The following is a 22,214-nucleotide window of genomic DNA, read 5'->3' as shown; positions in this document are numbered from 1 at the left end:
AGTACCATATTGAAATTTTGAAGTGAATTAAAGTTTCAAGCCTGACCGGTATACGAACCGGGACCTTTCGGCGGATAAGAAGGAAGACAGCGCTTATTTGTATTATAGATGTGCTGGGCTGTACTGTGAAATACGGTAGTCGACTTGAGATAAATTTGGAAATAATCGTTTTTATATAATAATCCCCTTTTGTACTATTCATTAATATTTTTTATCATCTGAATTAAAATAAATGGTCCTTTTGTGTTTTTTCAGATTAGTTAGTAAAGATGATATGGTCTAAGTTGTAAAATTTTGTTCAGATCCTGACAGAGAATCGACCCCGACACCTTTTGTGTAACAGGCTAGCTCGCTACTTTTTGTGATACTAAAGTGGAGACATAACATTTTTATTTTTAATTGCACTATTATGTTTTTTAAAACTGATGTTTTTTATATCAAAATAAATAATAGCGATATTTAGTAAAAAAACCAAAAAAATATATGAAGGACGCAGACTGGTTTTTTTTTATCCAAGTGCAATTATAAAGTATGCGTGATCGTAAATTATATTAGGTAAAAAGAAACAATGGAAAACCTTATTACCGTTTGGATATCTTGATTACGTTCGTTTGTTAACGTTGTTTAAAAAAATTAATATTAAACTGTCCGTGTCGGTCGGTCGCTTGTTATGAGAGATGAAACAATGCATTACCCCAGAATTCAGTATTCTGGGGTAATGTCTTAAAATTAAGAGATTTTAACTCGATTCTAAGAAACAAAATAACATTGTAAACAGTGAATCACAATTCCTGTTTAAATCAATTTATAACATCGCTCATGTAATTACGGTATATTGTGTATTTTCATTATTTTCTTTTACCTTAAAGTAAAATTATTATGGAATATTCTTTTGTTCTAAATAAAAATCAACAACCATTATTCTTGTTAGTTTCAAAATAAATATATTTATTATAATAATGAAGAATTGTGATATATTATGATGATATGTAGGCACGATGAAAACAAAATACTGAAAATAATACTGTTTTCATTGCTATACGAGATACACAGTTATTTGTAAAAACAAGAGAAGTAACACCATTAAATATTAAAATAAGATAAGTTTATATAGCATAAGTTATAGTATTTTGTAATTATGTTATTGAATTAGGATATATATTCTAGATTTTAGGAAAGATTGAGACAAACATTTCATAAAGTCTATAAAAAGTAGAGCATATTCTATCTGGTGATTTAGTGTATATTTATGTTACAATAATGTTAAATAAATGTTATTAAATAAATATTTTACTTTACTTATAAATATATATCCAGGAATCTGTGAATGGACTTATTAATATATATATATATAGATAGGTTAAAAAAAAAAAAATAGTAAATTAACTCTGCTAAATATTGCAATAATGTTTATTGAGAAACATCTCTGTAAAAAGAAAAACAGATACCTATCTAATCTCTACTAAGTAATTTGATGGAAATAAAATAAATTTTGGATAAAAAAATTAATGTATGTGTATTTAGAAAAAAAGATAATGAATTCGTGTGAATAAATAATGTAAGTATAGTATTTTAATTTAATCTATCCTTATTATTAGGTTTTTATAAGTTCCAGAATATTGCTGATTTTAATCCATTTATAACACTCACTTGACTTGTTTCCAGGGTAGATTTTTAAAAAACGCATAAAAAATGGCGGCAGATTAACATTGTTTTCTCTTAAGCGACGTGAGAATGCGTTAAATACATCAACTCACATGGTTGTATACTGTTGACGTCCTTTGTAACGGTACTGTTTACGGCTATTTCTCAGTTAAACGATTTAGATTAATTTGTTATTCCAAGTAATCTTACTTGAATGCTTACTAAGTGAATTTGATAGAAAAATAATTTGACTGATTGGTTTCAGCTAATAAAGAAATACTATTTTGCGTCGTGGTCCTTACCTAAAAGTAAGTAATGACATGTATAGTTAATTGTACACAATATGAATGTGAATTTTTGAACCCGTTTTACATTAATTATTTACAGTTAAACATACTAATAGTTTTAAATAAAATTATAAGTAATTTTAAAGACGTTATGTTTATAGTGTATTTAGACCTAATTCTGGTGTATCTTTTAACTGAAACTTTTTTAATATTTTTTATGAACGAAGTTACGTTTTATTACTTATGCTTGTTAGTTCTAATTTCCATGTTAATAAGTATTTTGAATATTATTAAGGCATTAATCTGAAACTGATAGTCAAATTGTAACCCTAATATAGAATCATTAATTAAAATTAAATGTAAAAAAATCCTATTTAGAGAATTAAAACCAGAATTCAGATTTTTATAGGAAGAAAAAATGAAGAGGTTAATGAATCAGTTTCTCCAAGGGAAGAAATTTTGTTTTAATTGTTTTAAAACAAATTTTAACTTTTCCGTTTTACAAAACAATGCAAAATTTATTTTTATTTGTGATTATAGGCTCAGGTTATGTCATTTGAACACTTGTCCAAAATTCTACTTAACATTTGATCTCGATGTGTTTAATAAATACTATATGTTAATTAATTCTTAACATTATATCTTATAATTACGGTAGATCATTCTTTCCATTACTAAATTATAACTAACCCAGTGGCGGCAGGGAGGCTTGGGTTAGATAATATCCAACCATAACTCCTTACAGTATGATGATTCCACAACAATGTGCAGAATAAAATCCTGGAAATTGAAGATTATAAAGTAAAGTAAAATGTTATTGGCCAAATGATGAAGAGCTTGACAAACCCCTGGCCAGCATAGTTGTACAGTGTAAATATTCACAATGTTTTTTTTTTTGTTTTTTTATGTAATAATGTTCTTTTAAACAATTGATTCTTAAACTTTTTCACCCACCACCCACATTAAGAATCAAAACGTTTCTAGCCTAAAACTTACCATCTGTTAAAAATAATAATTGTAGTTCTCTTAAAAAAAAAACAACTGCAATTGTTTTTAAATGTGGCATATCCTATTTCTGAGTTGAATCTTACACTTTAAATGAGAGCAATTAAAATGCATATTTAATTGTATAGTTATATAACAATATATATACATCATCATTCATTCTATGCAACCTCCTACCTGCAAAGACCTAAATTTTTCAGGAGAACAGAAAAACCTTTGGAATTGAATTAACAGAATGCAATATTACAGTTGTATCGTAAATTTAATCTAAGATTTCTAATTACCTGTTTTTAAGATAAATTCTTTTTTTCATCTATTACTTGCTTAGAAGATTAATTACAATTAAAAAAAATTCTACGTGTTTGTTTTGCCATGTAGGTGATTTCAAACAATGGTGATCAGCTACATAGGGCCTTTTGAACTTTATTCTTGGATGTTTTAGTTATAGCTGAAAAATATGCTTTGAAAAACATCTGTCTGCCTAGAAACTTAATTTTGCCTGCCTTTTTCTTAAACTGAAACCTAGTACGTTTATGATATTATTAGGTCCATATTATAAAATGTTTTTCTTAATTATTGAAATTACTAGGAAACAAAGTAATTGTACAGATAGAATGTAAAATACATAGAGATAACAGTACAAAAATACATTATAAGAGATATTTAATTAGTTAATTACCTTTAGGCTTGCAAACTAAAAATAAATTAATGAATAACTATTCCTTCATTAGTACACTGAAAATATAAAAACACTCTTAAAAATTAAAGTAACAGTTAAAAGATAAAAAAAAAATATAGTAACATTACAAGGAATATTTAATTAGTTTCTTATCCTACTGACTTATATTATAACTTAATCAGACTTTTATAAACAAAAAATTAAACTTTGTATTGAATTATTACAATTAGGTTTACCAACTAAAAATAAAACTAATGAATAACTGTAGCTTCATTAGTATACCGTGAAAATATAAAAACACTCTTAAAAAGTTTAAAGTAACAGTTCTGTACATTATAGTTCTACATAATAAATGTACAGTATAATATTATTTTATTGAAAATATTAATTTGTTGACACCTTTCTTTACATTTTATTTTATTTCTTTTTACCTTAACATGTTCTGTTGCTCCTCGTTTTCCTGCACAAATGAATGGAAGACCATCATAGAAGGGCCAAAAATCTTTGTAACTTTTTTAAGCTCCTGGAGATTTTGATTTTTTTGTGTCACTTATTGGGACTTACCTCTTTTTTTTATAATCTCTCTTTTGCTTCTTTTCTGTTATTTTATCAGTCTGTCCATCTAATTCATCAATTGATTCTCCATTCTCACTTACCTCTTTTTTTTATAATCTCTCTTTTGCTTCTTTTCTGTTATTTTATCAGTCTGTCCATCTAATTCATCAATTGATTCTCCATTCTCACTTATCTTATTGAGTTGTCCTGATCTATAAACCCATCTTTTAAATGTATCCTCTCCAAGATCAAGTGTCTAAAAAAAAATTCTACATACCCTTATCTTCTCTCCACCATCATTTTCCAGTAGGTTGTCATGTCCCTCCAATTTGACATTTTTGAGATGTGTGCAGCTTCTTCTTTTAATAATGGGCCTTGAATTAACTAAAGTTGTCACAAATGTTTGTTTTTCTTTCCAAGAGGTAGGACTATGCCAAAAATGATTAAATATTTCCTGTTGCTTGGTATCAGAATCCGTAGTGCACAAAAAAGTTTGATTCGTTCTTTTCGAAGGTTCGGGTAATAAGACATGGTTACATTTACCTTTTAGGGATCTAGCTTCCTTTACAAGTGTTCCTACAACCTGTCTTCCAACTCTTTTATCTCGTAAATACTTTTTTCTGAAGCTCTATGTTTTTTGTTTTTTTTTAAATTTATGTTTCATGTTTTTTTATCTCGGCAATACTTAATTTTTTTGGCTTTCTAACCTTATTTACTTCCTCGTAAGAGGTGTTAGTCGCAGTAGGAATATTTGAGCCAACTTCCTCAAAATAACAGTCAATTCAATACTAGGTCTTTCAGAATTTACCTCAGAGTCAACCGATGATGAAATAGCTCTTGAAATATTGTTTGGTGTGTTATTTGAGACAACTATATCAATAAACTCTAGCTGGTCTTGTGAATATTCATTATTAGAATCTAAAAATATATAGACAGCAGTGTTACCTGAAATCAGTATCAATGAATTACAAAAAAGGATTCTATCTTCATTGGCTTCATCCAAAGAAGATCCATTTCGTTGAACTAATTCGATACTGGCATTTGCACCTACCGCTGCTTTCAATATACCTTCAACTGATCTGGGGTACCTGAAAGAAAAAATCATAAAAGCTAATAATATGGTAGTGAACAAAAATTTATGAATGTTGGAATTTTATTTTGTTGACAGAGCTACCAGATATTATTTAACCGATTTATATTGTTTACTTAATAGCATAGGATCATCACGCAAGGCATTCAGCATGTTAGATGTGCAAAGTGCACATCTAAAAAAAAGTAATTATCAAGAAATTATCAGCTTACTAGAACATAATACCAATTTTAAACTTATTAAAATAAAGTTAAAGGATAGATTGAATTTAGTGTGTAAAAATGGCTGCAAAGACTGCAATTAAAAAAATCTTTTAAACATCAAGACTTACCAGTTTTGTCTAAAGGACAGGAGCTCTGGACTGCTTCTGTTTCAATTTCATTAACAAATTCATCTTTTGTTGCCCCTTGGGTTTCTAGAAAAAGAACATAATACAACAAAATCATAACAAAAAAATGTGTAATGAATTTTCTATTATAAGATACTTTAGGTAAGGAAAAATGTAACCATAACAGATTTTTAATCTGAGTACTAAAAGTTATTTCTAAAGAATCTTGAAACAAATTCTGCTTATAATTCTGCTTACAAATTCTGCAAATTCTGCTTACAAATTCTGCTTTAAGGTATTCTGCCTATAAGCAGAATACCTTAAACAAATAACATAATTAGGGAAAAAATTATTACAAATTTCATATGGTATCATTAATGGTTTTCGTAAATAATCAATGAAAATGATAGCTAAATTTAGTACATCCTAACCTTAAATTGAATTATACAAATTATATTAAAAAGGAATTGAAATTAACTTACCAGTAAATTTTGACCAGTAAAACTGTGTTTTTGAAAATATGAATAAAAATAATCCCATTTTTAGTTGTGGGGAACTTCTACTGAGCTTAGCAACAAGAAAATTTACTGGTAAGTTAATTTCAATTCCTTTTTAATATAATTTGTATAATTCAATTTAAGGTTAGGATGTACTAAATTTAGCTATCATTTTCATTGATTATTTACGAAAACCATTAATAAAACACAGTTAAATCTACATAAAAAACAAAAAACCATTAACCACATTAATACAAACAAGTACAAACAGCTGATTGCATGAAATCTCTTAAGTAACATCTGGTTCACATAACATAGTTCACCCTAAGCCATCTACATAACGATATCAAATAGAGGAAAACTCCCGTGTGGATTAATGTTACACAAGAGGTTTCTAAATTTGAGAAATATTCAGTTTTTACCTAGGAGATTTCTTTTTTTCACCGCATATACTTGTAGAGTTTGAAAAGCTGATTCCAGTGATATACAACTCAAAATTGATTTTTGAGGCGCATAGGAGGTTTCACAGAATGAATGATATATAATTATATAATAACAGTGATAGCGTATTCAGTATAACAATACAATAATTTTAAAACAAAGCTTTCAATTGAAAAATATTTTAGTAAGTATTTAATTTTAATTTGAAATATCAGGAAAACATAATTTTTGCCGTTACCTTCCTATCAGCCAGCACCTTCCTAGACAGCTTGAATGCCTCCAATTTTCAGATTGGGCATCATCGCCCACTTTGAGAACAAATGTTTTAAACTAATTTTTTTTAATTAGGTACAAAATCTTCAACATTGAACAATGTAATTAAAATTCTAAAGGTTCTGTTGTGTTTCTTTCTGGATTTCTTATCTACTGTTACTGCCAAAAAGTGTTACGTGCTTTAAATACATATTTGTATATTTACAACTTTTATAAGATTTTTCCTAAGAAATTCTATAGGTCTTTCAAACAGTAATGAACTTCAGCTGTTTTTTTAGTGTTAAGATAATGTTTTAAATTATAAACTATCATAGAATTATATAATCCAACAGAAGTAAATGGAACACAAATGGTGAGATCATAGATGGTTATATTAATATTGTCAATGTTTAGCATTAAGTGTCTTTGAAATTATGTTTTAAATTATATTAAAAATTACTATGTAAAGGCAATCATTTCAAAAAAATGTGTTTCAATGTTTATTCATTGTAATGAAATGTTTTTAAATGAAATTCTTTTCTTGAAGATGCTTTTACAGATAAGATATTGCACAGTAAGATACAACTCTGAATAAGTTACAATTCAATGAATGATACAACTCTGAATGTGCTATATTGTTTGTTTTGAAGAAGCCACTGTAGTTATAATTTCAAGTCATAAGAGTTCTTGAGAAAATTTTTGATCAAGTTATTTTAATTTTGCATCCTAATCTGGATGAAATTATAAAGCTAATCTGTCTTAAAATCTTTTATTTTCATGTTCCTGATAAATTTGGTAATTAGTCATTCAATTAGGTTCAGTGTATAAATGTGTGAATCCTATTGTCAATGCAAATAAGATGTGAACTAATAAATAAAAAAAACGTGCAGATTCAATAGCTGAGGGTGTCATTACATATTGATTCAGTTTTGTTTCTGATAAGCTAGAGTGCATTTCAAAAGTTAGAAACGTATCTTATTGCTATTTTATTTTAGTCCTTTTATTGCTATTTTTTACCTTGCATACGTTACTGTTTGCTTTATCATCTTGCTATTTATTGGTTACTTTATTGCTGTTATCTAGTTTTCTTGAAAGATTAGTTTTCTGAAAGATTTCATCAGAAATTACTTCTGTGGAAATATTTAATAATTTGAGATCTTACATTTTTTTAACTAGCTTATTTGGTTTTCCTTTTTTAAAAAAAAGTTAAATATTTGTTTCATTAATTTATTTTCATCCATTCCAGTCAAGTGACCATAAAATTAGTTCTTTTTCTAATTGTATGACTTTTAAAAATTTTGGTAAAATTTTAGTGTTATTTGAAGTGGATTTGCAGGTTTGTTTTTAATGTTATAGAATATATATTGTTATATTAACATAATGGAAAAATTAACATTATTTGTACCTCCCTTAAGGTGGTACACAGTTACTTTGTACTAATTATAAATTGAAGGTGGGTTCAAGGACAGGATTTTTTTTAAAGGCAGACAGTTTTTTGGAAAAAGCTTTTAACAGTTCATTGGTGTATCTCAATTTTTATACTGCCCAAAAACGAGTGTAATGTATTTAGATTGTTTATATACATATATGTATGTGTGTATGTATGTGTGTATGTATGTGTGTATGTATGTATGTATGTATGTATGTATGTATGTATGTACATACATACATATGTTTGTATGTTTGTTTGCACAACAGTTGAACCAATTTAGACATATGACTAAGTTGGATTCCTTATTTTACTGGGAGTGTCCTAGGCTATATATATATATATACATATGTATAAAAATTATACAATATACAAATTTATCATCCACACTCTCTCTTTAATTAACCTATAGAGTTTATCTTTGGAATAGATTTACAACATTATAAGTATACAGTTTAGTAAGAAGTCAATGCCACAATGCCAGACAGTGCTTCCATCTCATCAAATGCAAAATATAAAATCCACTCTTAAGTTAAATTTAAAATAAGATTACAGGTACTTCTTACACTACCCAGCAGGCAGTTAAAGAACCTAGGTATACACTGGTTTATAATTCTCCACTATCTTTCGGTAGGTAATTCCCTAATTTTTTATTGTTTCTTAGCTGCCATAATTCACACCTCTATTATTTTTCTTATGTTGATCTTTGGCAATGTAATCTATAATTTCAAATTAACTAGGACAAAGTAGATTTGGTGAAGAAAATCGAGTGGAAAAAACTTCCTTAAATTTAATAAACCATCAACCCAAGTATGTAATAAAATTCACCTGATATTTCGCTTAACAGTTGCATTTATATAAGCACAGTTACCATTATGGTATATTCATGGAACTAATAAGCTGAAAGTATATGGAAAATTAAAAATTAGATATTTTATTTTAAAGCGTTATGAACTAATTTACTGATATAAAACTATAAGCCTAAATTATCCAGATCACTTGCATTACAGTTTGCAACTTATCAAGATTGTTATGAATATACTAGAGCAGTATCATCTGCAAAAGTTATAACTTTACCGTAAAATTTATGTGAAAGTAGTACATTAAAAATTATAGAGTAGATCCAAGAACCATATTCAATTTTATCTTTATCAGAAACAACATTTACATATATTTTTTATTTAGTAGTAGGCATAGAAGTATTCTGTTTTTTTAATTCTCGACTGATTCGTTGCAGGTAATTCCCTCGCATTTAAAAAATTTTTTAGCTGCCATAATCCACACATTTATCTTTTTCTTAAACTAAATGTATTCAGTCTTTTTATGCCACATCTTATACAACCCGTCTGTAATGTGCAGCCCAACTTCATCCATGACTTAAAATAAATAACAGATTCTGATATATTATTAAATCAAAAAAGTTATTAAACTGAAAATCAACATCAAGAATTTATATGTTCATATAAATATGATCTTAATCCAGGACCCTTTAAAATTATTTTGGGTTCTGTCCTTATTAATAGCTATGACAAAAGCCCTATAATCATTAAAATGTGTCAGAATGACAGCACTAGAAACATTGTGTGTTAATGTAAAATTGATCGAAAATTTAATCAATACAGGATGGCCTATCATACTCTCAGTAACTCTTCTATTAGCATTAACTCTAGCCATTTGTGCTAAGTATTTCTAGATATTGTTCACCATTACTGTTTTATTCTTTTTTTGTAGATATTCATGGGCTTATTTTTTCCTAACCTCTCATTACTTTTGTTTTCTTAACATACATTGTCACTATTCAGCAATAATGTGCAATCATGTGCTTCATCTCCAAAAAAAATATTCTACAAACACTGTTAACATTTTACAATTTATTTTCCTTTCTCCTAGATGTATTCTTTCATCTTCTAGAGCATTTTTGATCATATCTCCTAACTACACATTAAATAAAGGCAGCATCCTTGCTTATTCCTCTTCCTAGGTTAAACTTAATTTGAGCATACTTTATTTTAATAACCAATTCCTGATTCAGCTGAATTCTCTAATTAATCTTGTATATTTGGATTCTACATTTGTTTTTGTCTTATTATTTACATTAGTTTTTCTAATTGACACTATACTTATTCCTTTCCTCTTCCTATATACCTATTGCTAATAGTTTTGATTAGCCTAATCACATCTGCAGTGCCTCTATTCCTTGTAAATCTATTTTGTTTTAAATCGTGTGTTTTTTTTTTACTTGGTCTTTCTGTTGAAGAGAAGATTAAAACTTAACACAATGTTTCTTGGAAATGGAATCATGATTGTTTTAAGAAAATCTGACAATATCCCACTGTTATTACATAATTTTGTTATTTCCTGAAATCCTCTTATAAGAATTAATCAGTTATGTTGATGCTAATAAAACTTCCAATTTTAGGTTTGCTGCTTCTGTTTCAGGTTTTTCGATTTAATTACAGCCTTCATAAGAAGATCACTTGGTTTCATTTTGAGCAGTGTTGTACTTATTCCACCTTTCAAATAAATTTTCTTGTTCCTATAACACTTTACTATTTTTACTGGTAGTTTCTTTAATACATCAACTTATTTCATGTTGCTGTTTTTACTTTTTTGCACATAAGTTTGTACTTCCCTGCTTTTTCTGAATTTTCTACATATCAGCAGGCGTCTCAAAAAGCCATTTCTTCTTTACATTTTGTGTTCTTCTTAATTCCTTATTCAGTTTTGTACATGATTTCTTGTAAGAAGAATAATACCCCATGGCCGCAGAGATGGCTTCACTCACACTTACAATTTGCCACAGAGCTTGCTTCAGTCGCCATTCCAATCTAACCAGGGGGCTTAACCCCTTCAACCAACTCACTGTATGTTATCCTCATGGTTGTGAGAATAATACTGATAAATAATATTTTTAGTATTCAAACTTTATAGAAACCTGAAAAAGAAAGTAAAGATAGAATAATAGTAACATGGTAACTAACATACACACACCTTTGACAATGGAAAATTCATAACTTATTTCTGTTGCCATGATGACAGAAATATAACAATAAAAGGAGGATTAATCTGTGTTTTCCTTAATGAATATTTTTAATATCATAACCATGTAGACAATGTCTTTAAACCTTCCCTGGGAAAACATGAATATACCCTCCAAATTTGAAAGTAATTGGTTGGCTGGTTAGTTAGTTCTTGCATGATGTGATAACAAACAGACAAAGTATGTACATATAGTTTGTCTCTGAACAACCGTGATCTGTTAAGTGGAGAGTACAGGATGCATGCAAAAGTTAAAAGTTAGCCTTCAACTTGCTAAAAAATACAGTTTGAATTTTGAAAATCGGACGATTGTTTGCAGAGATATTATGAGAGCACCTCATTGCACCTTCCAAAAGAACACCCCATAGACACCCTTTTTGCCTTTCGTGAGGAGCTCGCATATCTCACCATTCTAGCCTCACACAGTCTCCACGGGAAGCCTATTAGTGTTAAAAAGAACTTTATTTTCTGTAACGTAAATTTAATTCTATTATTTTTGTAACATTCATTCAACTCATTCAGTTCAACCGCAGCTCACACTGTGATTGAGACTCAGACTTTGTTAATTCAATTATTAAATGCCTTCCCAATACTAATCTGTATTACTATCGGAAGGCAGAAATCATTTGTTTTTGTAAGTTTTATGTTTATTTATAGTTTGTTTGATTGTTACTGTTTGAGCAACTTAATATTACTTTTTTTCTTTTTCCTGTTTAGCCTCCGGTAACTACTGTTTAGATAATACTTCAGAGGATGAATGAGGATGATATGTATGAGTGTAAATGAAGTGTAGTCTTGTACATTCTCAGTTCGACCGTTCTTGAGATGTGTGGTTAATTGAAACCCAACCACTTTGGTTATACCGGAATTATCCTGTTCACTTGTACCGATTCATTGTATCCCATAGAACTTACAAATTATAATAGGGTAGTGTATGATACTGCAATAATTTTTTTATGTACTGTATACGTTTTATATGCAAATTTAACTACAGTTGACATAAAAATTTTAGAATGAAAAATTAAGTCAATCTCCGTGGCGCGAGTGGTAGCGTCTCGGTTTTTCATCCGGAGGTCCCGGGTTGGAATCCCTGTCAGGCATGGCATTTTCACTCTACAAAAATTGTCATTCACCTCAATCCTCTGAAGCAATACATAACTGTGGTCTCGAAGGTTAAAAAAAAAAAGAATAGATAAATGTGATAAAAAAATGAATCCACCGGGTTGGTCTAGTGGTGAACTCGTCATCGCAAATCAGCTGATTCCGAAGTCTAGAGTTCTAAGGTTCAAATCCTAGTAAATGCAGTTACTTATTTATGGAAGTAAGGTTGTGAAATATCGAATTGATTTTTTTTATTGTTACATAAGCCACCATACTCACCATAGCTAGAGTAAGAATATTGATAAGTGTTCTCTTCTTTTTTATTATTTTTTTTAATATATAATTGTAATTTAATAATATAATTATATAATTATAATTTAATAATATAATTATATAATTATAATTTAATAATATAATTATATAATTATAATTTTTATTCATAAATGTGATATTTTGTTTTTAGTACTGAGAAAGCTTTAGAGTTATTCTACAATATATCTAATTTAACTAATAAAAATGAAAAGTTAATTAACCAAATAAAAATTAAAAGTTAAATTTAAGTACAGTAAAAAAAAATTAAACTATTTTTAAAAGTTTGAAAGGAATTAAGAATAAATATAGCAGCTAAAAAAAAATGATCACTCAGGATAGCGAACTACCAGTAAAATACTGGAAAATGTGGACAAGATTTTGGAACTCATCTGTGAATTATCTATTAATTTTGTAATTTGGTTTGGGGTTTACCAAGAAAAATCTTAACCAAAAACTTGAGCATGCATCATTCACATGACTGTGAGGTTAGCTCTCAGATACTGCCACCCAAATACTGTGCCTGTTTAATATCATTTGTCCTTTAGACAATTTTTCTTCCATTTTTAGATTTTTTTAGTCAAACTAAAGTCAGGCTAAAGTTAAAAAGTGCTACTAAAACCTAAATTAAATTATAAACTATGTAAAATAAAATAATGTAATTAAAATCTAGCAAAGTATTTCCAACCTATTCCACAGTTCATGTTATTGTAAATTTGGTCGCTGTAAATTTAAATGACTATATATGTCAAATGACATATCTTTGAGAGTCTTGCAAGAAATTTTAGCTTGATTTCTGGTAACAGTTACGGAATTTTTAAATCGTATTAGGAACAAATTATAAGCACATCAAATTGAGAATTTTTTGTTCTTTGAAAGTCTTAAAATACAAGTATTAAAGTGTTGTGATTAAAAATATATTTTTTAATATGACCATTAGTAATTATTGTTAGTAGAAGTAGCGATTGTTGGGTTTACGAACTATAATAAATTTAAATAATATTTTAACACTTATAATTCACAGTTTATATGATTTTGGTGTGATGAAAACTTTCAATGGCAGTAATGAGAACTGATTTTGATTGTTTATGATGATGTTCTGATATGTGAACACATTCTTAATAATAATGTAATTAAATGGATAAATCTCAAAGAGCTGCCAGCTTTTGTAAATTGCAGTCGGGCTCATATCTTTACATTCTCTTGCCGATTTTGTCCCGTCTCCTTTTGATATTGACCTCAATATGTGTCACACTCTTCAACATATTTTACTCTTCAACATATTTTACTCTTCTTGCCTCTTGAATATATATTGCTCTTTCATCTTTTTCAAAATACTTAGTTTAGTTCATAATATTACAGTCCGCATTTACATTACATGTAAATCTCCATTACATTTGCCATCCTTCCTCACACTTGCATTCCGGTGTATACAGTTAATATTCTGCTTTTGAATTCTTTACGTCTTTTGTTCTTCAAAGAAACCAATGTGCTTTACTAGTCATCTGGTGTTTATTCAACATCTGATATCATCTGTAAATTTCTTGTCATGCTCTCTTCAATAATAAAGAGTGTTATTTACAGAAAGTAAAAATGCTAGTTTTGAACACCGTTCTTCAAAATCTCATCATAAATATCATTGTTTTTCTGCTTTTCTTGAACTGTAATGGATTTAATGTTTAGTCCCTTTATGGATAGTCCATCATCGATTCTACCATTTTTCAATCGTTTAAACCTGGAGTCTTCACCATTCTGAACTAACTTATTTTTATTTGCCGAGGGGGACAGATAAGCATTTTGTAGCTACGTCTTTTTTTTATAAAATTAATGTAATTACTATTGCGTATCGGTTGCTATTTTAGACGCTTATTATTGAACGGGCTGAAACATTTAGAAAGGATGAAAAAAACGAATTTCTTGAGATTATTTCTTTGTTATATATTACTGCTGGTGTAAAACTACACAAGTTTATTAAAGATGACAAGAAATTTGCTTTGCTTTTATTCACTCGTATAGTAAGTACTTGAGGGGTGCATACCCTCAAAGGTATTATCTTACTAATTTTCATTTTTAGTTATTTAAAAACATTTAACATAATTTTTATTTAAACTGCGGATAGACCTGTAAAAATAAAAACAAGTTTTTAAGAAATGCAAAAATGAGAAAAATTGCAGAGAAATAATGTAATGAAATCGCTATCAAATGTAATGTGTCTGAAATGAAAAAATAAATAATTTTTACGCGATTATCAGAATAGAATCAGGATATTTGTCATTGTAATAATTCAGTATTAAGCAATGACACGGACAATGTAATGATGACCTATTTCTTCAGATTGTCATGTAGATAGTTTTTTTTCCTTCGGTACCACCGTTCAGTATTACTTCATCTGAAGTAATACCTAACTTCAGATGAATGACAGTTTTTGTAGCATTTGAAAATGTCATGACCAGGATTCGAACTCGGATCTCTGGATAAAGGGCCGAGGCGCTACCACTTGTGCCACAGAAGCTGGCACTTGTTAATTTATCTGAACATAACTGACAAGATCATTAGAGGAAGTTCTTTAAAATAGAATTTACATCTGATCGATGAGGAGTATGATGTGAACATACATACCTACATACATATTCGTATATAAATTTCATAAAAGTTTTTTGTTGATTTCAGACCTTTTTCTTTGTATTAGTTAAAACGGAAGATAAACCTACAAGTAGGTTCAAAGGTTCAAAGTAGGTAAATTTAATAAATCGATATGAATATGCCACTATAGTTTAGCCGATGAAAGAAGAAATTAGAGTTTGAGATGTTATAATTTTGATGCTAAGCGCTAAAAAAAAAATAATATCCATGAAATGAACCTATCACAACTTTTACATATTATGTTTATAAAATATTAATTTCAAGTTGTTTCAGTGATTATTTTGAAGATAAATTGGCCTTATAAAAACATAAAGTAATAGCTGTGTCTTTATCGTATCAAAATCTTTCTCTTTTACTTTTTGAAATTTTACTCTTCTTGGTATATGCAATTTCTGAGCCGTATAACTTACACTAAAGTATTCTGCAGAATACCTAGTTAATTTACATTAAAATCTGGAATCCTATTCGTTTATATCCTAACAATTATTTGTTTGAGGAACAAATAATTGTTATATAATAATAACAACAATAATAAATTGTTATATAACAATAATAACATTTAGTTATTATTACGGGATAATAATACCCCGGATATTTTGGTCTATTATATTATTCTTTCAGAAAATAAACATTTATATACGGCAAAAATTATCGGATCAAAAGTATTTTCTTTGCTGTTTTGAACCAAACTTAAAGCACACGACTAAGTGCAACAATAAATCTATTTGTTTATGATTAAATTTCCATAATGAAGGTAATATTGCTATTAATTATGTTGTTCAATGATGCACTTGGAGAAAATAATTACCTTTAATTACTACTAAGGCATCATTTTGAGAAAATAATTGCTATTTGTTAAATATTATCATTGTATCGGTTATTTTTAGAACACATAGTTTTTAGAATTATTAGCTAACTCGTATAGAAAAATTGGAGAAACTAATACTACAGCTATTTAAAAATTTGCTGCTCCAACATTTTTAATAGGATGGATAAATATAAACCGGTTGCCATAATTACATGTTGCACATGTAGATTGGCCTTTAAGCATCCTTGATTACTCAAACCTAGTGGAAGATGCAAATTCAGAAGGCCAAGAGACTGACAGGCAGAACAGGTATAAAAGCGTTTTGATGATATTGCCTCATATAATTAAAAAAAAAAAAAATGTTAAACTATGTATTTTCTATAGACTAATCCGAAGACTTTGTAGAAAAAAAATTTTTATCGGTCTATTATGTTTTTAGATAGAAGAAAAACCTATCTGGCACAAACTTTTTATCGCCCAAATTATTTGTTGAAAATTTCATTAATTCTTTGAAAACTGCTGAAATTTTCTCTCCGATGACAATAAAGGGGTTGTTGGACGTTTTTCTTTTCTGAACATTTGATTTCCCATCATCAAAGGATGAAGGAAAAATTCTTGAATGTGATTTATTCGTAACCTCACTGCCGTATATTTTCATTATCTGCTTTTAAATTATTACTGGCCGGAAAGTTTCCTGAATTTAAAAACCGTATTGCACTTTTAATTTCAGAATTATATATTTCAATTATAAAACTTAGCGTGGGTCAGACTAATACTACAGAGAATTAACTTAGTGCTACTGGCACATATTCTTTATTTTTCTCGTGAATATATTATGTGTTAATATATTATACCGTTGAAAAATTTGATCAAAGACTTTTAAATTTTTAGCATTTCGAATCAAACTAAAATAAAAACAAGCATCAGCATACAGTACCTTATTGGTGAAAGCTTTCACTTGTTTCATCAGTCGTATGCATTATCAACAATGGATTTATTTTTGCTTTACTCTGTTAAGTTTTACCTTCTCAATATTATTTTACCTTTTATTACTCCTTATCAAATAAATAATTATTTAAGTAATAAGATAGTTATTAAAATCTATTTAAAATAGTTATTTAAGAAGGTCTCTTTACTTTCCTTCTTTTTCTCCTTTATTTATTTATAAATTCTAGGTGCTTTAGCTAAAATGAGTCATTCTTTCCCTTAATTTTTAAATATATCAGTCCGTTTTGGCCTTTCATCCGAAGGTCCCGGGTTCAAATCCTGGGCAGGCATGGCATTTTCACACTACTTCATCATTCATCTCATCCTCTAAAACAATATCTAATGGTAGTCTCGGAGATTAAAAAAAATAATAAATCGGTCAATTCCTGGTTAAACGATTTAAAAAAATTTGAAAAAAATTTTGTTAAATTTGAAGCAGTTCAATAATAATATAATGATATAGTAATAATAGAGTTTTCCTTTTCAATTTCTAATTTTATTATAACGTTATAACATCTTAAGAGAAATATTAATCAGTTTATTTTTATTATAAATGGCACAACTTTTTTAAATATAACCCTGTAAGATATATGGTTTAACACATTTTTTATTTGACATCAACTTAGTGTACAGGTATCCTAAGAAGTGTTGGCAAAATTTTCAGGATATCGAAGTAAACAAAAAAGTTAAAAGTAGAGAAATGCCGTATCTTGATTATTTTCCCTCTCCATGCCATTTTGTTTGTTCACTAAAAAATGTGAACAAAGTTTCAATCTCAGAACAGATTGAAATATTTTAATGAAATTTGGTGCCCATGTACCGTTCAAAAATTTGAATTTAAATTTTTTAATCAAATTATGTATTAATTAAAATGTTAAGTCTTTTATTATGAACAAAATCGCATTTCATTTGTACAAATCGGTTTATAAATGACTGATGTATGGGTAAAATTGTTTAATGTATTAATTATTTGTTAAATACAAAAAATTAAAAAACAAACCAAAATATCTTAAGAAAAATAATAAAATAAAAATAAATAAAATTAATAGTGATAATAAGCTTTGCGCTTTATTAAAATACTCACAAGCAAGCAATAATGCGGGTTAATTTTGTTGCAAACTAATCAATTATATTGTACCACAAGGATTTGTTATCAAATAAATATGATTATATAAAGTATATATATATATTTTTTTCCTTTGATATTATTATTTTACATAAGCTTTTTCTTAAATTTTTTTGGTAGGAAGTTAACAGATTGAAGGTTAGGGGGCATACCTATATCTAATTACAGTTTTGACATTTTTTTATTTTGAAATATTTAAAATTTTTAATACCCATTTGCTTTCCCCAGTCAGTGTTCAGCCATCTGCTTCAAAGAAGATGTGCATGCTTACATGTTAGTTTAATTTTTTCAAACCAGGGCCAGCTGATTTTGTAGGTGCCATAATAAATTATCTCATTTTATTCACTAATTTTTTTTATTAAAAAAATTAACTTATAATTAATGAAGAATTGAGATATGACATGTGAAATGACAATGAAAAAATGTAATAAAAATGATACTATTTTCATTGCTATAAGAGATACACAGTTATTTGTAAAATAAAGAGAGTAACATTATTAAATATTAAAATAAGATAAGTTCATATATCAAAAGTTATAGTATTTTGTACTTTAGCTGTTGAATTAGAAAGGATTTATATTCTAAATTTTAGGAGAAGGGTTGATGTTTCCCTGTCGACACTACGACAGGGAACTTAAAAGCAATTTAGGGAAGAGGGAATGGTACACTAGACAACAAATACTTTATTATAAGTTTATTGGGACTAGAATACGTTATTGTTTGGTGATTTAGTTCATATTTATGTTACAATAATGTTTAAGTAATGTTATTAAATAAATATTTTACTCTACTTATTATAAAAATATATTCAGGAATCTGTGAATAACATATTATATATATATATATATATATATATATATATATATATATAATAATTTATTATTTTAATAAATTAACAGAGGTAAATATTACAGTAAATTTTTATTGAAAAACAATTGGTAAAAAAATAACTATTTAATCTGTACTAAATAATTTGATGGAAATAAATATTGTGTTTTTTCTGTGATATATTAAATAATAAATTTCAAACCGACAGACAGACCAAGAGAAATAATTTGATAGGTCTACTGATTGGTTTCGGCAAATAATGAAATGATGGTATTTTGTACCATGGTCCTCTACTAAAAAGTAAAGAGTTTTTGAACCCGTTTTACATTATTTTTCATTCGTACTGTATGTAAATCATCAAAGAATATTACAAGGTAATAATAATAATAATCATCTAAACTATGATTGTGAATAAAAATAAATTAAAATGTTTGTGTATTAAAAAAAGATGAATGAATTCGTGTGAATAAATAATCGAAGTATAGAATTTTAATTTAAGCTATCGTCTTTATTAGGCTTTGATAAGTTCCATAATAACATTGTTTTTAGTACATTTAAAACACTAACTTTACTTTTTTCCCGCGTAGATATTAAAAATTGCATAAAATATGGCGGCAGATTAAAATTATTTCTCGTAAGACACGAAAGAATGCGTTAAATACATCAACACACACGGTTGTAAACGGTTAGCGTCCTTTCTAATGGTAACGTAAACGGCTATTCAATTTATCGATGTAGATTAATTTGTTAGTCCAAATAATCTTAGTTCGAGTGCTTACTAATAGAAATAATTAGATAGATCTACTGATTGGTTTCTGAGAATAATGAAATACTATTTTGCGCCATGGTGTTCTACTAAAAGAAAGTAATGACTTGTAGTTAATTTTCTTAATTGTACGTTATGTGAATTTGTTTTTGAACCGGTTTTAAATTAACTATTTACAGTTGTACTTCATACTAATTGTGTTATCTAGGTAATATAAAACTATAAGTAACTTTTAAGACGTTATGTTTATAGTTAATTTATACCTCTTTTTGGTGTTTATTTTATCTGAAGCTTTTTTACTATTTTAATATTTTGCGGTCGTGAACAAAATTAGGTTTTATTATTGATGCTTGTAAATAATTTCCATGTTAATTATTTTCAATATTATTAAGGGAGACTGGTTATTCCTGCTGAATAACTTACCATCTTAGCTATCTGTTTTATGATTTGTTTAAAATGTTTAATACTTGTGCTTTACTTCCTCACACAAATGATTTTAAATGTAAGCCTCAAAAAGTTTTGTTTAGAAACTCAAATTTGTAATAATACTATTGTGAAATGCATAGTGCATTTATTCATTGAACAGGATGTAGCTAATTGGCACCTTCCTGCAGTAAATAGTAATGAGGTGGTAATTAGCTGCATAAGGCATTTTGGAAGAAAGAGTTTCATTAATTAAATAAATATTGACTCATTAATTAAAATTAAATGTAAAAAATATGGTATTTAGAGAATAAAAACTAGAATTCAGATTTTTAAAGGAAGAAAAACATGGAAGAGGTTTCTGGATGTTTTATCTTCTTTTACTGCTAAAAAGTGTTATTTGGTCTATATACAAATATATATATAGACCACTAAAACTACTGTTTTTTGGTGTATTAATTTTACTTTTTTAAGTGAATATAATATGATTTTTACTTCATGATTTTTTTCATAAACTATCATAGAATTATATATAATTCAACAGAAGAAAATGGAACATAAATGGGTGAGATCGTAGGGGTTATGTTACTTAATTGGCTTAAGTTAATGTGTAGCATTAAGTATCTTCAAAATAATTGTTTTAAACTAAATTAAAAATGACTAGTCATTATTAAAAAAAAATATATACTTTTCAAAGTTTATTCATTGCAATGAAATGTTCTTAAATGAAATTCCTTTTATGACACTTTTACAGATAAAACATTGTCCAGTAGTATATAATTCTGAACGAGTTTGTAAATGTACTATATTGTTTGTTTTGAAGAAGCCACTGTAAGTTATTAAAAAAAAGTTATAGTTTAAAAAAGGAAATAAGTCTTAAGAATTCTTGAGAAAATTGTTTTTTTGATCAAGTTATTTTAATTTGGCACCTAATCCGAATGAAATTATAAAGTGAATTCATCTAAAATCTTTTATTTTGATCTTCCTGATAAATTTGGTAATTACAGTCATTCAGTTAGGGTGGTTCAATTATAAATGTGTTAATCCTATTGTCAATGTAAAAAAGATGTGAACTATAATAAAATAATGTGCAGAATCAATAGCCAAGAGTGTTGTAAAAGATTGATTCAGTTTTGTTTCTGATAGCTATGGTACATTTCAAAAGTTTATAAACATATCTTATTGTTATTTATTATTATTTTCCTATCATATCTTCTAAGGATCACCCATGTATAGTCCCAAGTTCTTTGTTTTCCAAATTCTTTCATTTTTCCCCTAAATATTTCTTCTTTCTTTGGTCGATTCACAGTGTTTCATTTTCTGTTTCTCTGGAGATGTAGATTCTTCCCACTAGTTTTCTGACAGATTTTATTAAAAACTATTTCTTTGGAAATATTTAATAATTTGAGATCTTCATTTTGGAAATTACACTTAAAAATTGAACTTTTGAGTATGTTTGTTTTATAATGTTGTAGTGTTATTGACATAAATACTTTCAATATTTTAACCAGAAATTCTCTATTGAATCATATGCCTCTAGGAATTTTAGAAAAAATAAATATTCCAGATGTAATTTTTTGATAAGATGATTATTATCTTTTAAAGATGTGTTCTTTTAAAGATCAGCTGTATCAAACCAACTAATATTTTTAATTTAACTGTCATTTTCAATTTTTTATCTTTACTAGTAATAACTGTTTTTAATTGGATTTTAAACTGAAACTGAATAACATTTGATAATAATACTTTTTCTATCTAAAGAAAAAAAATAGATTTTCTAATTTTTTTCAACTGGAAATAAAGTACCAATCACTTCTGAACAGTGTAATCATTCCCAAAAATACTTCTTTTTTTTCAAGTAAAAATATTTTGCAACTAGTATTTCAGTTACAATAGACTTAAATTAAGTATTACTTAGAGTAATTTAAGTAAAACTTATGGAAAGCCCAATTTACTTTTGTTATCCTTTTGAAAAAC

The sequence above is a fragment of the Lycorma delicatula genome, chromosome 2, assembly GCF_047948215.1.
Source record: "Lycorma delicatula isolate Av1 chromosome 2, ASM4794821v1, whole genome shotgun sequence".
NCBI lineage: Eukaryota > Metazoa > Arthropoda > Insecta > Hemiptera > Fulgoridae > Lycorma > Lycorma delicatula.
Note: the sequence above shows the minus strand (reverse complement) of the source record.